The sequence below is a fragment of the Schistocerca americana genome, chromosome 8 (assembly GCF_021461395.2).
Source record: "Schistocerca americana isolate TAMUIC-IGC-003095 chromosome 8, iqSchAmer2.1, whole genome shotgun sequence".
In the NCBI taxonomy this organism is placed as follows: domain Eukaryota; kingdom Metazoa; phylum Arthropoda; class Insecta; order Orthoptera; family Acrididae; genus Schistocerca; species Schistocerca americana.
This window is the reverse complement of record NC_060126.1, coordinates 470,445,266-470,464,359: the sequence shown is the minus strand read 5'-3', so window position 1 is coordinate 470,464,359 and position 19,094 is coordinate 470,445,266. Positions and strand designations below refer to the sequence as shown.

The following is a 19,094-nucleotide window of genomic DNA, read 5'->3' as shown; positions in this document are numbered from 1 at the left end:
TTAGTGAGAGTCGATTTGCAGAGAACCACTTAATAATTTTCTGAAAGCCATAATTTACAGTTTCCTCCGTTAATTCTTGTTTGTTGAGTGTGATTACTATACTTGTATCATCAGCGAAACGAACTAGCTTTGCATCTTCATTAATATAGAGTGGGAAATAATTAATAAGGTATTAAGAACAATAAGGGACCCAGGACTTAATCCTGTGGGACCAGTTCTTGATACCTCCCCAGTTAGAGGACTCTGCTGATTTTTGTAGACTACCTTTACTATTAATTTCAGCCTTCTGTTTTCTTCGAGTTAAATATGAATTAAACTATTTGTGTGCTGTCCCACTCATACCATAATACGTACGTTTATCTAGAATAATTTCATGATTCGTAAAGATAAATGTAAAATGTAAAATCATAATAAATAATTCCATTCAAGCATCGTTATGTATAACTGATTAATGAACATTTCACAAGACGTGAACTGCAACCAGGAATGCAACAGTTTCAATTCTTAAATTACATTATTTTTATCAGTCATCAGACTGGTTTCATGCTACATGCCATGACTTCTCCTTCCTCTCAGAGCGCCACTCGTTCTTCGTTGGATTATACCAGTCTCCGTCATCCCCTACAGTATCACCCTCAACAGCTACCTCGAGTACTGTGGAAGTTATTTCTTGATGTCTCAAAAGATGTTCTATTATCCTGTCTCTTGTTCTTGCAGTGTCTTACATATGTTCCTTTTCTCGCCAGTTCTGCGGAGAACCTTCTCATTTCTCGTCTTATTCAGTCTACCTAATTTTCAACATTATTCTTTAGCACCACCTTTCAAACGCTTCGATTCACGTCTGTTCTGGTTTTCCCACAGTTCAAGTTTCACCGCCATACAATACTGTGCTCCAGACGTACATTCTCAAAATTTCGTCTTTTAATTTGAAGCGTACATTGGAAACTAGAAAGGCCCTTCATGCCTGTGCTAGTTTGCTTTTTACGCTCTCCTCGCTTCTGAGATAGGAAAATTCCTTACCTTCATCTACATCGTGTTCCCCAATTTTCATGTAAATTCCATCACTAATCTCATCTCTGCTACTTCTCATCACCTTCGTCTTTCTTCAGTTTACTCTATATTCTGTGCTCATTAGGGTGTTCATTTCGAACAGTATGTCCCGTAGTTCTTTCTCGCTTCCACTAATGATAACAATATCACCAGCGAATCTTGTCGTTAATATTCTTCCACCCTAAACGTTAATTCCACTCCTGAATCAATTTTTTGTTTGCTTCATTACTTCTTCTGAGCCATAATAATGCAGTAATGTGTTCATTGTAAATAAGTATTATAGTAGTTGTATTACACTTTTATTACCTTATAAATAAATAAATAAGACTTTTTTATTTTAAATTCAGTGCATTAATATTTGTAAAATGATTCTTTCATATAGTGTTCATTAAAAAATGACAATCATTCCACTTGGGACCTGTGGAATGGTACATTAGCTTATTTGTTTGAGTTGTAAATATTTGTCATGTATTGTTGTTTTTCTGACATGTTCCACATCCTGGAGGACCTCCTTATGACGGATCAATTTGAATGAAAGTAAATCTAATGTAATCTAATAATCCTGGAATATTGCCCGAGAAAGTCGACAACCTATCATGACGATGTTTCTGTTCACGTGAACACACATCTGCTGCCTCTTATCTAGCACAGCAGCCGTCTGTAAACAGCTATTAGCAAGTCCCTTATGAAATTCTGATTGCTTATGTGAAGTCCTGAAGCTGTCGTATGGCGGCATATGTCGTTTCCAAGAAAGCGCTATTGTCTATGCACGTGCGTTAACCCGGTGAATCTTGTTTGCAGCTAGTTAAGGGCACTGACGTCTCTTTCTTGCCATTGTTCATTACCTGACGGACAGAGGTGCCATTTTCATACGCTGGGGGGGGGGGGGGGGGGGGAAGAAATTATTGTCTTATTTCTGGAATAGCAACGTAGGGTGTCTCATTTACAAGTAAAAGAAGTATTCAGGAACGGTGTCTGAATGACCTTAAAGGATTATACATTGATGGCATGTTTTATGCAGACTTGGCCTTTTCAGTACAGACGCTGTTCGCTATTAATAAACAACCTAGGGATGAACGAAACACATCGACCTCATATTATGTTCTGCTCCCCTGACAATTTTGTTGATAATCACAGACGTAAATATATTTTCTTTTTTGTTCCGAAACGATTTCTGTGTGATCACGAACCGACTTCGGCTTCTTAGGACATTAGTAACTGTCGCACTCGCAGATAAAATACACTACTGGCCATTAAAATTGCTACACCACGAAGATGATGAGATACTGACGAGAAATTTAACCGACATGGAGGACGTGCTGTGATATGCAAATCATTAGATTTTCAGAGCATTCACACATGGTTGGCACCGGTGGCGATACCTATAACGTGCTGACATCAGAAAAGTTCCCATACGACTTCTTATACACAAGCAGCAGTTGACCGGCGTTGCCTGGTGAAACGTTGTTACACCACGAAGATGATGAGATACTGACGAGAAATTTAACCGATATGGAGGACGTGCTGTGATATGCAAATCATTAGATTTTCAGAGCATTCACAAAAGGTTGGCACCGGTGGCGATACCTATAACGTGCTGACATCAGGAAAGTTCCCATACGATTTCTTATACACAAACAGCAGTTGACTGGCGTTGCCTGGTGAAACGTTGTTGTAACGCCTCGTGTAAGGAGGAGAAATGCGTACCATCACGTTTCCGACTTTGATAAAGGTCGGATTGTAGCCTATCGCGATTGTGGTTTATCGTATCGCGACATTGCTGCTCGCGTTGGTCGAGATCCAATGACTGTTAGCAGAATATGGAATCGGTGGTTTCAGGGGGGTAACACGGAATGCCGTGCTGGATCCCAACGGCCTCGTATCACTAACAGCCGAGATGACAGGCATCTTATCTGCATGGCTGTAATAGATCGTGCAGCCACGTCTCGATCCCTGAGTCAACAGATGGGGACGTTTGCAAGACAACAACCATGTGCACGAACAGTTCGACGACGTTTGCAGCTTCATGGACTATCAGCTCGGAGACCACGCCTGCGGTTATCCTTGACGCTGCATCATGGACAGGAGCGCCTGCGATGGTGTACTCAACGGCGAACCTGGGTGCACGAATGGCAAAACGTCATTTTTTCGGATGAACCCAGTTTCTGTTTACAGCATCATGATGGTCGCATCCGTGTTTGGCGACATCGCGGTGAACGCACATTGGAAGCGTGTATCGTCATCGCCATACTGGCGTATCACCCGACGTGATGGTATGGGATGCCATTGGTTACACGTCTCGGTCACCTCTTGTTCGCATTGACTGCACTTTGAACAGTGGACGTTACATTTCAGATGTGTTACGACCCGTGGCTCTACCCTTCATTCGATCCCTGCGAAACCTTTTATTTAAGTAGGATAATGCACGGTCGCATGTTACAGGTCCTGTACGAGCCTTTCTGAATACAGAAAATGTTCGACTGCTGCCCTGGTCTGCACATTCTGCAGATCTCTCACCAATTGAAAACGTCTGGTCAATGGTGGCCGAGCAACTGGTTCGTCACAATACGCCAGTCACTACTCTTGATGCACTGTGGTCTCGTGTTGAAGCTGCATGGGCAGCTGTACCTGTACTCGCCATCCAAGCTCTGTCTGACTCAATGCCAAGGCGTATCAAGGCCGTTATTACGGCCAGAGGTGGTTGTTCTGGGTACTGGTTTCTCAGGATCTATGCACCCAAATTGCGTGAAAATGTATCACATGTCAGCTCTAGTATAATATATTTGTCCAATGAATACCCGTTTATCATCTACATTTCTTCTTGGTGTAGCAATTTTAATGGCGAGTAGTGTAGTTTATAGCATACTCTGATCCAAGTATCTTTTCTTTCCTCTTTCACATAAGTCAAGCCGCGAAATAATTCGTATTCATGACACATGCTAAGCTGGTTGTGACAACACGCTAAACTGTAGGTCCCCCACAGCTGACTGGGCGTATCAGTTCATCACCACCTCAGATAGTACCATGTGTTCAAAAGCATTGCTGTACTCATACTGATCTTCTAGATGACAACAGATGTAGTTTAGTCAGAGAAAACACTACACTGAGGTAAAAAAGTTACGGGATACCTCCTGTGGCGGTCAGGGTGGCCAAGCGGTTAAAGGCGCTACAGTCTGGAACCGCGCGACCGCTACGGTCGCAGGTTCGAATCCTGCCTCGGGCATGGATGTGTGTGATGTCCTTAGGTTAGTTAGGTTTAAGTAGTTCTGAGTTCTAGGGGACTGATGAACTTAGAAGTTAAGTCCCATAGTGCTCAGAGCTATTTTTGATACCTCCTGTTATCGTTACGGGTCTCCTTTCGCCGAACCCAATGAAGCACCTATACCTGGCATGGAGTCAACAAGTCGCTGGAAACCGCTCCAGAAATACTGAGCCACACTGCCTCTATAGCCGTCAATAATCGTGAAAGTTTTGCCGGTGTAGGATATTGTGCACAAACTGACATATCGGCTATGTCCCATAAGTGTTCGATAGGATTCACGTCGGGCAATCGGGGTGGCCGAATTATTCGCTCGAATTGTCCAGAATAATCTTCAAACCATTCCTGAACAGTTGTGTTCCGGTTACACGGACCACTGCTACGGGAACGTAAAGTCCATGAGTGTCTGTAAATGGTCTCCAAGGAGCCGAACGTTACAATTTCTAGTGAGTAATCCGTTCAGTTGGGCAGACGGCCCAATCATTCCATGCAAACACATCCCACACCACTACGGAGTCACCACCAGCTTGCACAGTGCCTAGTTGACAGCTTCGATCGATGGCTTCGTGGGGTCTGCGCCACACTCCAAGATTCCATCAGCTTTTACCAATTGAAACCGGTACTCATCTGGCCAGAACACGGCTTTCCAGTCGCCTAGGATCCAATCGGTATTGTCACGAGCCCTGGAACATGCGCTGCAGGCGATGTCCTGCAGTTAGCAGAGACACTCGCTTCGGTCGCCTCCTGCCATAACTCATTAAGCATTAAGGCCAAATTTTGCCGCACTGTCCTAACAGATACGTTCGTTTTTTAAATTGTAGAGTGCAGCAATCAGTCGTCCTATTTCAGATTTTATTACGAAAATCCAGATTTCGGTTAATGTCTAGCCATTCTCAATGCACTATTTTCTATTCTCGATCCCTGTTGTTCGGGCGTCGGACGTCGGACGCCCGAACAACAGGGACTTACATGCCTCGAGAATAGAAAGTAGTGCATTGAGAATGGCTAACCACTAGCCGAAATCTGGATTTGCGTAGTAAAATCCAAGAAATGGACGAGTGATTGCTGCACTCTATAATTTACAAGCCACATAACAGTCGCTGAGTGCACCCACTTTCAGAATGGAAGGTAACCTGAGATACGTTCGTCTTACGTTCCACGTCAATTTCTGCGGTGGTTTCACACAGTGTTGCTTGTCTGTTAGTACTGACAATTCAATGAAAGCGCCGCTGCTCTCGGTCGTTAAGTGAAGGCCGTCGGCCACTGAGTTGTCCGTGGTGAGAAGTAACGCCTGAAATTCGGTATTCTCGATACACTCTTGACACCGTGGATGTCGGAATACTGAATTCCGTAACGATTTCCGACATGGAATGTCCCACGCGTCTAGCTTCAACTCATTCCTAGTTCAGAATCTGTTAAATCCTATTTTGAGGGCATAATCATGTTGAAAACCTTTCCACACAAATTACCTGAGTACAAATACAGCTCCGCCAATGCACAGCCACTTGATACCTTGTGTACGCGATATTACCACCATCTGTATATGAGCAGATCGCTGTGTTATTACGTTTTGTCACCTCTGTGTGTACTGCTATAACCATCAACTTGACGCAATGGTTAACACACTGGACTCGCATTCAGGAGGACAACGGTTCAGTCCCGCGTCCGGCCATTTCTGATTTAGGTTTTCCGTGTTTTCCCTAAATCGCTTCAGGCAAATGCCGATATGGTTCCTTTGAAAAGGCGCGGCCGACGTGCTTCCCCATTCTTCCATAATCCTGTGAGACCGATGACCACGCAGTTTGGTCTCCTCCCCCAAACCAACCCCCCCCCCCCCTCCCAACTGTCAACTCGACATAATAAAAGTGCATCTTGCTGCTTTCATTTTCAAACTTTTGATGGAGTCATGATTTGTGACATCTCCCGTAATATCATCATCGGATCAACAATGCAGTTCCAACTGCCCATTCTTATTCACTCCTGGAAATGCAAAAAAGAACACATTGACACCGGTGTGTCAGACCCACCATACTTGCTCCGGACACTGCGAGAGGGCTGTACAAGCAATGATCACACGCACGGCACAGCGGACACACCAGGAACCGCGGTGTTGGCCGTCGAATGGCGCTAGCTGCGCAGCATTTATGCACCGCCGCCGTCAGTGTCAGCCAGTTTGCCGTGGCATACGGAGCTCCATCGCAGTCTTTAACACTGGTAGCATGCCGCGACAGCGTGGACGTGAACCGTATATGCAGTTGACGGACTTTGAGCGAGGGCGTATAGTGGGCATGCGGGAGGCCGGGTGGACGTACCGCCGAATTGCTCAACACGTGGGGCGTGAGGTCTCCACAGTACATCGATGTTGTCGTCAGTGGTCGGCGGAAGGTGCACGTGCCCGTCGACCTGGGACCGGACCGCAGCGACGCACGGATGCACGCCAAGACCGTAGGATCCTACGCAGTGCCGTAGGGGACCGCACCGCCACTTCCCAGCAAATTAGGGACACTGTTGCTCCTGGGGTATCGGCGAGGACCATTCGCAACCGTCTCCATGAAGCTGGGCTACGGTCCCGCACACCGTTAGGCCGTCTTCCGCTCACGCCCCAACATCGTGCAGCCCGCCTCCAGTGGTGTCGCGACAGGCGTGAATGGAGGGACGAATGGAGACGTGTCGTCTTCAGCGATGAGAGTCGCTTCTGCCTTGGTGCCAATGATGGTCGTATGCGTGTTTGGCGCCGTGCAGGTGAGCGCCACAATCAGGACTGCATACGACCGAGGCACACAGGGCCAACACCCGGCATCATGGTGTGGGGAGCGATCTCCTACACTGGCCGTACACCACTGGTGATCGTCGAGGGGACACTGAATAGTGCACGGTACATCCAAACCGTCATCGAACCCATCGTTCTACCATTCCTAGACTGGCAAGGGAACTTGCTGTTCCAACAGGACAATGCACGTCCGCATGTATCCCGTGCCACCCAACGTGCTCTAGAAGGTGTAAGTCAACTACCCTGGCCAGCAAGATCTCCGAATCTGTCCCCCATTGAGCATGTTTGGGACTGGATGAAGCGTCGTCTCACGCTGGTCCAACTGAGGCGCCAGGTGGAAATGGCATGGCAAGCCGTTCCACAGGACTACATCCAGCATCTCTACGATCGTCTCCATGGGAGAATAGCAGCCTGCATTGCTGCGAAAGGTGGATATACACTGTACTAGTGCCGACATTGTGCATGCTCTGTTGCCTGTGTCTATGTGCCTGTGGTTCTGTCAGTGTGATCATGTGATGTATCTGACCCCAGGAATGTGTCAATAAAGTTTCCCCTTTCTGGGACAATGAATTCACGGTGTTCTTATTTCAATTTCCAGGAGTCTACCTTGCACAGCAGTATTTTAACCTCTTAATTATTGTAAATGTTATTATTTTGATTAAACACTCTCGTTGGCATGTGATGAATCGTAGTCTGATTGGCTGGTCAATTTCGTTCGCATATGAACGGTACAATGAGATTTTAACAGATTTGACAGTAAACTTTTAAGTTAAAGGAGAGAATTACAGTAGTTTCAGAGTAACGTCCAGGGTTACTTTCGTATCTGTCATGGAAAGGTTCACAGTATGCTGGTATAGGGACTTTTTTGATTTACCCGAACACACTAAGGAATTGCGAGATGTGAAATGCTGACAAGATACGCAAGTCAGTATACGTGGAGCTGCTAGCATGAAGGTGGATGGTGACGTCAGTGAGGCTACTAATCACTGAGAATAAACGTTTTCCGGAAGCCAAAATTGAAAATGCTATGTCCCTGCCACAAAGCGGCAGCACACTAACCATTCAATAAACAGGGCGACAGCGTCCGTGTTGTTCACGATTTCATAGCATGAGCGCCCAACGTTTGAGGAGGCAATTCGCACGCTGTTACAACGGAAGAGTGAATGACTAGCATTGTGTACTTTGTAAATTCGAGAAAAGAAATTCAAAGAATCTATGTTGTGTAAATTGTCGCTAAGTACTACTACACTGCATCCGCTGTTCGGGCAGATCTGTAGTTTGGGACGGCCGATGGTGAAAACAATCTGTCTCTAAGCAAAAGATATTTTATTATTCATTTTCGTCATAAGATCTGCGGTATTGTCTGCTTTTTCCCTTTCCTTTTAGAAGATTAAGAGTGAGTTAAGCGATGGTACCAGAGACAGATACCAGTATGAGGGGTCTGTCTTACCACTATTGAGAATGTTACGCACCAGTTGTCAAACGTGTGATATTTTTACAAGTAGCGGCATTAGGTTCAATGTTTTCGAATTGTCATTAAATATGGATGCACGTGTTGCAACACAGGTGAAGAATTTGTTTTTAGGATTTACTAGGACTTGACGTATAACGTTCGTAGACTTTATGGCCGTCAGTAGCATCGTTGGCGACTGCGACAGATACGTTGCGGGAAAATACTATGTTTGATATGTGAAAGCGGCTGTCTTTAGCTTACAACTTAGCCTTGAGAATGAAACACGACAATTAAGAGATGTCCAAGGAAGAGTTTTATGTTTGATAATGCATGTTTGCTGCTGGGTTTTTACATTTGACGGTGCCTAATAGCATAGAAGTTTTAACCCTTTAATGCCTGACACCATTCCCCACAGTTCCAAAAATTTTTATTTCGCCAAAAGCCTCTTATTATTGAATCTTTCCGCCCTAAAATTTTAATGTGACATATTTGTCATACTGGAAAATAGACAGTATAAAACATTCAAGGAAGGATGTGTTAAGGTTTTTATTTAATTTGATTTATAGGTTCTAGTTGCAATATCTCTTTCATTCTCATTTATAAGGAATTCTGTGTTGAAGAATGAATACATTCATGTAAATCTACATCTAATTGGATATAAATCACACTTGAGTGCCTGGCAGAGGGTTCAACGAACCACCTGCACAATAATTATCTATCCCACTCTCTAATAGCACGCGGAAAAAACGAACATCTACATCTTTCCATGCAAGCTCTAATTTCCCTTTTTTTTATCCTGATGAACATTACTGGTCGCCGTCAACAAAATATTTCCGCTTTCGGAGGAGAAATTTGGCGATTGAAATTTCGTGACAATTTCCATCAGCAACAATTGCCTTTGTTTCAATCGTGCATCATGTCCGTGACACTCTTTCCCCTATTTCTCGATAATACACAACGTGCTTCCCTTATATGAACTTTCTTGATGTACTCTGTTAACTCGATCTGGTAAGGATCCCACACCACACAGCAGTACTCCAAAAGAGGACGGACAAGCGTAATGTAGTCAGTCCCTTTAGTAGATCAGTTAATACTAGATTACTTTTAAATGCATTTAATTGTAATTAATACCTATAGAATGAAGTCCATGACTGATCATTGTCATACAGCAGCAAGTCACCATATATATCTCAGTTCTGCACTGTAACGTTGATATATGCTGCAAAACAGTAGCTGGTTCACTAAAAAGTACATTATGCAAAACTTTTCGTTCCTTTTCACGATAAAACAGAAAAAATGCAAATGAAATTACTAGCCAACTCAATCTGTCAGTCTTTATGTGTGAAATCTTCTGAAACAATTTCTGTCTTTACTTAAGCACAAAAACACACCACATTTCTCACATAAAACATATGATTACATCTTGATACATATCTTGTCTCATCCCCTTGTTTCATTGCTCACAGGCCAATGCTCATACTCGTCTTTCTGGCAGTCTACAACTGACAGAACTGTTGTGGTAGCCCTCCTCTTCTTTTTCGACATGTCATCATTATTTGGGCGTTCTCAATTTGGTTCCTCTTTCTCTTTCACAACTAGTGCACCCACAATTTCTGCTTGAAGAAACTTGCTGTCCTTATGGTACTTGAGCCAACTGTTGACTACCTCAACTGTAATAACGTACCAGAAGATGTATAAATACCTTCTCCTTCATTTTATGTGGTGTTTGTATAGTGATGGTAGCATGTCCATCAGATCAACACCAACCATATAGGCGTTGTAAGCTGGGATAACAGCTGGTCTTGGGATTTGCACATATTCTCTTTGTGATTTGTCCCACCTGTTTGCCTTATCCTGGTGCTCAACACCAGCGGCAGCAGACTAACAGCTTTGTTGTCGTACCTTCTCACTACAATGAATCGCTCTGTGTGGTATACTAGGCTTGCTACTGGTACTCGTCCTTCGTTCTTCATGTCGTTTTCGTTGGGCAGGTCACAAACTTTGAGCCTATTTGCTCGCACTGATCCAATGAAACATACTCTTTTCAACAGATACTGAACAAGTACATTGCTCGTAAGAAAAGTTGTCGCCATATGCCTTGAAACTGTGGTTTTCTGGCAACGAGTCACTTAATTTTACGAATGCTTCATATGCGGGCCCTTTCCCTGCTTTTCTCTCCCTTTTTACATTTTTTTCCCGCTGTACCCCGATACATGTCAAAGTCATATAAGTGACCAGCAGCTACTGCCCTATCTCAAATCTTGAACCCCGAACCTACAGATTTGTTTTGCATAAACTGTTTTAAGGTGCTTCTGCCTCTCAAGGCAATCATTACTTCGTCGACACTGTGGTGTTCTTCTATAAGTTCTTTCAAACAATTTTTTCTGAATTTATTCAGCCGTGGTTGAATATTCCGGAGCTTATCATTACCTTTTCGTTTTATCAGCTCCTAATAATTTATTTTCGAAGTGAAAGACGCTCAAAAATTTCTAAAGTCTGTTTCGTCACGTAACATTACAAATCAGTGGGCGGACCACGTCGGTCTCCCAGTAGCAGGTTAGGCTTTTGAACAAGTCTTATTCTCAGGTACGTGCCTAACATTTGTTCCCGTACAAACTTGTTAAGGCTTTCGTGGCCACTTGTTGACAAACTGCCTATTGACTTCTGTCTCGGGTTCTTCGGCCGACGTTTGTTTGATGATGTTTCTGACGTTCTGCCGGCACACGTCGCTTGCATTGCCATGCTCCCCCCTCCACTGCTGGTGGTGGACTGGAGTCCAGCTCACAGCCACAGGTTAGTGTACCGGCCACGCCAACGTCCAAGGGCTTTTTCGCGGTCATTTCCGGTGCGGTTCGCTTAGTCTGTCGGTAAACAGAAGAGCGAGCGAGCGAGTCCCCACTCTGCCAACCCAGCTACGTCACAGGGCGCTTCTACAGGCTGTTTCACAACGTAGTACCGGCCCACCCGCGGCGCGCGCTTTAAATCTGTGGCGACGCCGTGTACATATACGGCCCGGCAGCGTTAATTTTTAGACAAATGTATTAAGACCATAAGGAGTAGAAAAAACGATACCTTCTTCCGAAACACAACATTATAGTGTAAATATTATTAACATAAGAACGGAAGTCAGAATTATACTACAAACATAGAATCGAATGCTTGTTCATGTGAATGTATGTTCCTCTATTGCTATTCGTAAAACGAACCCCATATAATGCAATCAGTCTGTAGAATTTAAGGCTTGTTCTTATTTTGTGTTTCTACTAAAAGGTAGAAGTTTTCTCTGAAGGACTGCATTGAAACTTAACAATTCTTGCAACACAAAGAGTGTTTAAAAAGTAAGCAGAAATTTATAGTTTTGTGTGTAGTATTAGTCCGATTTGCACTACTTTTTTGTCACTGTCTTTTTAAACATGCCTCAGTGACACAATGTTATGCATATTGGATATTTACTCTGTTGTCAGTAGTCAGAAAGGTTACATGTGTTTTGGTAGCATCAACGATTATTTGTTTTGTATAAAAATAAATTAGAGAATCTGTATTAAATTTTGTTATAAGAATGGAATAAAGTGTATGAAATTTTTAGAAATGGTAAATATTGCCTTTGGTGAGCCTGTTATGGGGAAACCAAGGGCAGACAAGTGGTATAAACATTTCAAAGCAGGCCTTAAAGAACAGCGGTTTTATAAGCGTGGATGAGATTGAAAATGCTCAGTTAAGAGACGTATAAACTGTCCCGAAGAAACAGCTCCTAAAGTGTTTCGGGAATTGGAAAAAGCACTGGCATAAGTGTATAGCATGTATTGGGAAATATTTTTAAGAGGATAACACTGCTGTAGATTATCAAATAAACTTCTTACCAAAAAATAAAAATGAATATGTGAACGCACCTCGAATGTCAATCTTTTCGCTTAGAAGTCCAGAATCGCTGTACATGTTTCGAAGGAAATTTCAGCAGTGTTTAGAATAGCTATTGCGCACATGTCTTAAGCAATATGTCTTGGAATCAGGTGAATAGTGACCGAGAAACAGATTTAGTGTTCCACAAGCATCAAAGTTTTTACCTGATTTTGAAACTGTCGACAACGATGGGTTTCCTCCCAAAATTATTAGTTTTCCTTCGTGGCGATTCCAGCAAACCATGCGACTTATTTTTCTGTTCCTTACTTATGTGTCCTATTGGGTGAGGCTGACGTTTGCATAGATTGCAGCCCTTTAATTAGGCTGACGTTTGCATAGATTGCAGCCCTTTCATTGGGACTGGTAATATTAGCCAACAATTCTTTTTGGGCCGCCTCTCGTATTCTGCATATTCTCTTGCAATGCTAGACGGTTATCCATCGCTTCCGGATATCGAAGTACATCAGTAAGTATACAAAGTTAACTCACTGACACTGGCAACTAAGATCCCACGAACAGAAACGACGTATATCACTGCACGCCGATCTACACCGCTAGGCCGATAACAGGCAACAGATTTTGGGTGCCCCTGTAGGCCGGTGACAGCGTTCTTCTGGGAAAGGCCACTTCCCCCACCAAAAGCGCTGCTCGCTCTTGAGTTTACAGACAGACTATACCTGTAACGGCCGTTCGCTGCAGCACGGGAATCCAAGATCCGTTCACTTCGAGGCTTTCTTGTTGAAGCTGTTCTCACGTTTGGGTATGTCTATAGCTTCTCTGGAGAAGCGGGTGTGATAGCTCTTCTCTACAGCCAGAATTTCCGCGTCGGTGAATATTACGGTGTTGTCGGCCTAACACAGCGCGTCCTCTGCCACGGCTGATTTCCGCACCTGTCCCAACCTGCAATGCCGCTCTGGTGTTGACTGATCGTCCAACCATTCCGATATAAATTTTTCCGTAAGTCCATGGTATGCGGTATAATCCAGGCATTGCAAGTGGGTCCCTTTTCTCCTTTGCCGACCTGACACACCTTTTGATCTTCTTTGTCGGTTTACAAATAATCTATACGCAGTATTTGCTCAATATACGGCCGATTCTGTCCGTCACTCTGGGAACGTATAACAGAAAGGCCGTACCCGACCTTTTTTGTCCGATGTGTCACTTCGCTGAGTATTTGACTCTGTTACACTTGTTATATTATATATCACGCAGGGCGCTATAGGGTTAAGATATGTTATACTACAGCACGATATAAATATTTTATATGGCTGTCAGTAGACACAGTACTGCGCTGTATTGATAATTGCTTTATAGCATTTGGTAATGGGATAACGTTGTCGTGAAACTTGTTGTGGTAAAAATAGGATACGTTTGACAACTAGGGCGTAATTCAAGAGACAGTTGTACTATGGATTCACAATAGATAACTAGAATCTCTGTACGATGAGGTACGGCATCCTGTCTTGTCTTGTTTTGTAACGTACAAAACATGAAAAAGGAGACGTTTCAGCTGACTCCTTACAAAATGAGAATCACCCAGAAAGTTTCCAGAGTTCATTAGCTACAGTTAGAGATAATGTCTTAAACACCACTGCTGGAAGTGGAATAATTGGAAGAATTCATTAACGAACTGGAACTCTTCAGTCTTTTGTGGATTTGTAATATGGAAATTACGGTGACAGGTACTATCATAACACTATCGTGACAATGTAGATGACATTAGGGAAATGTGATACGGACTGAACATTATATTTTACGGAGAATATTTATAAGCGTGATCCGTTGTTAATGAAGAACTAACATCATTCACGAAAGTGAGCTTGCTAGTGAAGATGCGACAAATTCACTTTAAGACGAACGAAGGAATTACCCGAATGGAACGGAAATCGGTAATTGAGATGCACATGTACAGACAAACAAATAATTACAACCTTCTTAAAAAATGGATGATTTATTCAGGAGAAAGAGCTTCACAAATTGAGCATGTCTTGCTCCACCTCCGGCCCTTATGGAAGCAGTTATTTGGCTTGGAATTGATTGATAAAGGTATTAGGTGTCCTCCTGAGGGATATCGTGCCAAATTCTGTCCAATTGGCGAGTTTTATCGTCAAAATCCCGAGGTGGTTGGAGGCCACAGCCCATGATGTTCCAAACGTTCTCTGTTGAGGGAGATCCGGCGACTTTGCTGGTGAAGCTAAGAGTTCGAAATCACAAAGAATAGCAGCAGAAACTCTCGCCGTGTGCACGAAGCTCGGAATAAGGATGCTCGCCGTTACCGAGAAGATTTTACACCCAAATATTGTCGTCAGAAATCGATGCGTGTCATATTCCATCGGCTTCTGGCATCTTCGAATCCATTCATCTCGATTGTCCAGAAAATGACAATTGAAGAAGATGAACAGCTGCCACCTGAGGTAAAAAGATTTTCTTTTCGAACCGTCTACCACTGGACAACACGACAGCGACAAATGTCATTATGATTTCGATTGAAAAATATAAGATAACGGCAATTTCGACATCTAATTCGTTATCGACGACCTCACAATACTTTACACCTGACGTTTTACGCTACTGGCCATTAAAATTGCTACACCAAGAAGAAGTGTAGATGATAAATGGGTATTCATTGGACATATATATTATACTAGAACTGACATGTGATTACATTTTAACGCAATTTGGGAGCACAGATATTGAGAAATTAGTACCCACAACAACCAGCTCTGGCCGTAATAACGGCCTTGATACGCCTGGACATTGAGTCAAATAGAGATTGGATGGCGTGTACAAGTACAGCTGCCCATGCAGCTTCAACACGATACCACAGATCATCAAGAGTAGTGACTGGCGTATTGTGACGAGCCATTTGCTCGGCCACCATTGACCAGACGTTTTCAATTGGTGAGACATCTGGAGAATGTGCTGGCAAGGGCAGCAGTCGAACATTTTCTGTATCCAGAAAGGCCCGTACAGGACCTGCAACATGCGGTCGTGCATTGTGCTGCTGAAATGTAGGGTTTCTCAGGGATCGAATGAAGGGTAGAGCCACGGGTCGTAACACATCTGAAACGTAACGTCCACTGTTCAAAGTGCCGTCAATGCGAACAAGAGGTGACCGAGACGTGTAACCAATGGCACCCCATACCATCACGCCGAGTGATACGCCAGTATGGCGATTACGAACACAAGCTTCCAATGTGCGTTCACCGCGATGTCGCTAAACACGGATGTGAACATCATGGTGCTGTAAACAGAACCTGGATTCATACGAAAAAATGACGTTTTGCCATTCGTGCACCCAGGATCGTCGTTGAGTACACCATCGCAGGCGCTCCTGTCTGTGATGCAGCGTTAAGGGTAACCGCAGCCATGGTCTCCGAGCTGATAGTCCATGCTGCTGCACACGTCGTCGAACTGTTCGTGCACATGGTTGTTGTCTTGCAAACGTCCCCAATTGCTGACTCAGGGATCGAGACGTGGCTAACAATCCGTTACAACCATGCGGATAAGATGCCTGTCACTTCGACTGCTAGTGATACGAGGCCGTTTGGATCCAGCACGGCCTTCCATACTACCCTCCTGAACCCACCGATTCCATATTCTGCTAACAGTCATTGGATCTCGACCAACGCGAACGGAAATTTCGCGACACGATAAACCGCAATCGCGATAGGCTACAATGCGACCTTTATCAAAGTCGGAAAAGTGATGATACGCATTTCTCCTCCTTACACGAGGCATCACAACAACGTTTCACCAGGGACTGCCGGTCAACTGCTGTTGTGTATGAGAAATCGGTTGAAAACTTTCCTCATGTCAGCACGTTGTAGGTGTCGCCACCGGCGCCAGCCTTGTGTGAATGCTCTGAAAAGCTAATCATTTGCATATCACAGCATCTTCTTCCTGTCGGTTAAATTTCGCGTCTGTAGCACGTCATCTTCGTGGTGTAGCAATTTATTGGCCAGTTATGTACTAGAATCTGTTAAATTTATAGTTTTTGATCCGCTACGTTGGATCCACTAATTTGAATTTTGTAACTCCGACATTGGAGTTTTAATCAGCGACACAATGAGTGTAAAAAGAAAAAGTTTTGTAGAATTTTATATCCATTTTTCTATTATGTCCAGGTTTCGGAGCCAGTTGGTCTACTGCGCGGCTACGAGAGGCAGCTAAGAGTGAGTGTTCCGTCTGCCCGCCGCTGTGCCTAGCGAATCACTTCTGTCGCCAAACGTTTTACTGACTGAGACCCACTAAAGCACGGGCGGCTTGCTAATTAAGACGTAACTTTCAGTTGCCCCCTTAGATTTGTTACGCCAGCCCTCTGAGAAGTGACACCAGGTATTTGAGACAGACAAGTTCCTATGTACGTGCACACGAATGCGCGACATGAAAAATGATAGGGCACATTCTGCAATATGAGGGAATCGACAGTTTGGTTATAGGACGAAAGGGAGATATCATAATATGAAAACAGAAATCAGGTTCCAATGGATGTAAGTTGCAATAGTTGTTCGGGGATTCGAAGTTTCGTTTAAATATTTATTTTCGTTTCGTTTTGAACTCGTTCTGCCTTGATTGGTTGGCTGTAACTTCTCTGTCGTTTTGGGTGACTTTGTGCTTTTGCAACTGCGAGAGAAACCAAATTTCTTCCTGCGAGAGTACAACATGAATTTGGCCCTGTTTTACAATCTTTCCAGAAAAAGTGCGAAGTGATTAAATGCTGAACTTCATGAGTAATCTCCTTAATTAAACAAAGTGGTCCCTGTGCGTTAATGATCGGCCTAGTCATGCTATTCATGAAATGGTCCCTGTGAGTTGACAATTTATGTAGCAAACTGATCCTGCAATGTTACCTTGTAGTGTACTTGCTTGGAAGCTTGGTATTCGCTGCTCTCTCTGCGCCTGCTGCAAATTTCTAAATACAGTTGCTGAGAGCTTAGTGTCGTCCTCCATACAACAAGTAAACTATCTTACACACGTCATTGAGTGAGACTCACTTGGATCTTGGATGTGGACAAGGCCGTTAGGTGAAATATTTCGTTAACAATTTGTTTTTAAACTACCTGATGTATTATTACTTGTACGAAATTCATATTACAACAGTCATTAACACTGACAACTAGTAACATTGATATCAATCTCTTACACTCACAAATGCCAGAAAAATAATTAATAAACAAGAAAAATACTTTACGCTCAAAATTACTCAGTCTTCAATGAAAATTTTAAGTTCCCTGATATGAATGTTCCATTCAACACTAGTACCAAACTACTCGCGAATGCAATGCAACTAAATAAAAAATATTACCCTCATTCCTCTACATATGCTTTTCTAATCTTATTACAGCACATTTTATTCTAAATCACTAATCGATTCTTTTTACTGTCTTTCACAATATTCGTACATACATATCATTTTACTTAAACACAGATGCACTTAACTATACATCTACACTGCCATGAGTCCTCTGCTTGGCTCCTGTCTCACTACTCATGTAACGATAGAACTTTCACATTCTTCAGTGCCAAGCAGCGATGACGAAAAAAGCACATCACCCAGCGACACAGCTAATCTGACCAAAGACTGTGCGTGAATAAGAAGCAATTCAGAATAGTCGCTTAGTGTTTGAGATATCCTTAGTATGTACAAATTCTGGAAATGCAAATAGTAAACTCCCAATAAACCTGAGTACTGTTGCAAGGGAGTTTCTGGTACACTCTCCATTGTTGTCAGATGTTTCCAAAATGACGGCGATGACGTCATCCAAGATGGCGGCGTGTAGACATGGCAACAGCACGTGCCGTCACCCAAGGTGTCGGCCATGACGTCGTTCAAGATAGCTGATTTTGGCGGGAAGTTTGATTCTTGGTGGGAAGATAGATAACTTGAGCTACCTCCACTAACCTAACCCTCTTCCACAGAAAATGGCAGCAAGTTCAAATTCTATCAGGACAATGCAACACACCTCTACTAACCTAAGAAAATGGTGGGAAGATGAGTCAATTGGGCTAACTCCACCAACCTATGTCATCCAACCGCCACCTCTTCCTAGGGATAGGCGTAAATTCCGAATTTTAGAGGGAAGGTAGGTCAATTGGGCTATCTCTACTAATCCAAGAAAATGGTGGGTAAGAAAGGGCACTTGGGCTACCTCCACCAACCTAAGTCACCCGACTGCCACCTCGTCCTAGGAAATGGCAGGGAGAGTACTTGACCTGTGCCGCACATTAGTTTTTATTATTTTGCATGCACTATTTATTTAGACAATTTGATGCTCTACAGCTGTCTAGAGTGTTCACCATGAGGTCTGGACTCTAGCTGACTTAGTACACAGTACCACCACCAGAGGGTGCTCTCATCCGTACCATAACCCAAGATGGCAGTCATGACATCAGCCGATGATGCAAGTACCATTACCCAAGATGGTGGGAAACAGTGCGATTGCCACAGGGTCCAGGAGTAGTACACAGTACCACCACCAGAGGGCGCTGTCATCTGTTCTGCAGCTTAATCCAAGATGGTGATCATGACCTCAGCTGATCACCCAAGTACCATTATCCAAGATGACGGATTTTGGCGTGCTCGCACCCTTTGAGCGTCTGTACTCTCCAAATAGGACTTTGCTCCCATCTGGTCATGTCAGCAATGGTGTGTAGGTGGT

At 43.6% G+C, this 19,094-nt stretch overlaps 1 protein-coding gene across 3 annotated transcripts in view; it reads left to right on the top strand.

The window, feature by feature from the left end:
* Window positions 1-19,094, top strand: part of LOC124544836 (fatty acyl-CoA reductase wat-like) — a 240,045-nt gene that overhangs the window by 73,171 nt on the left and 147,780 nt on the right. For 2 of the 3 annotated variants that reach the window (XM_047123539.1, XM_047123537.1), the window contains exon 2: window positions 16,560-16,607. The exons of the other annotated variant lie outside the window; for it this stretch is intronic. The gene's annotated coding sequence lies outside the window, so the exon portion shown is untranslated. The remainder of the gene's footprint in view (window positions 1-16,559; window positions 16,608-19,094) is intronic. 3 annotated transcript variants of the gene reach the window in all.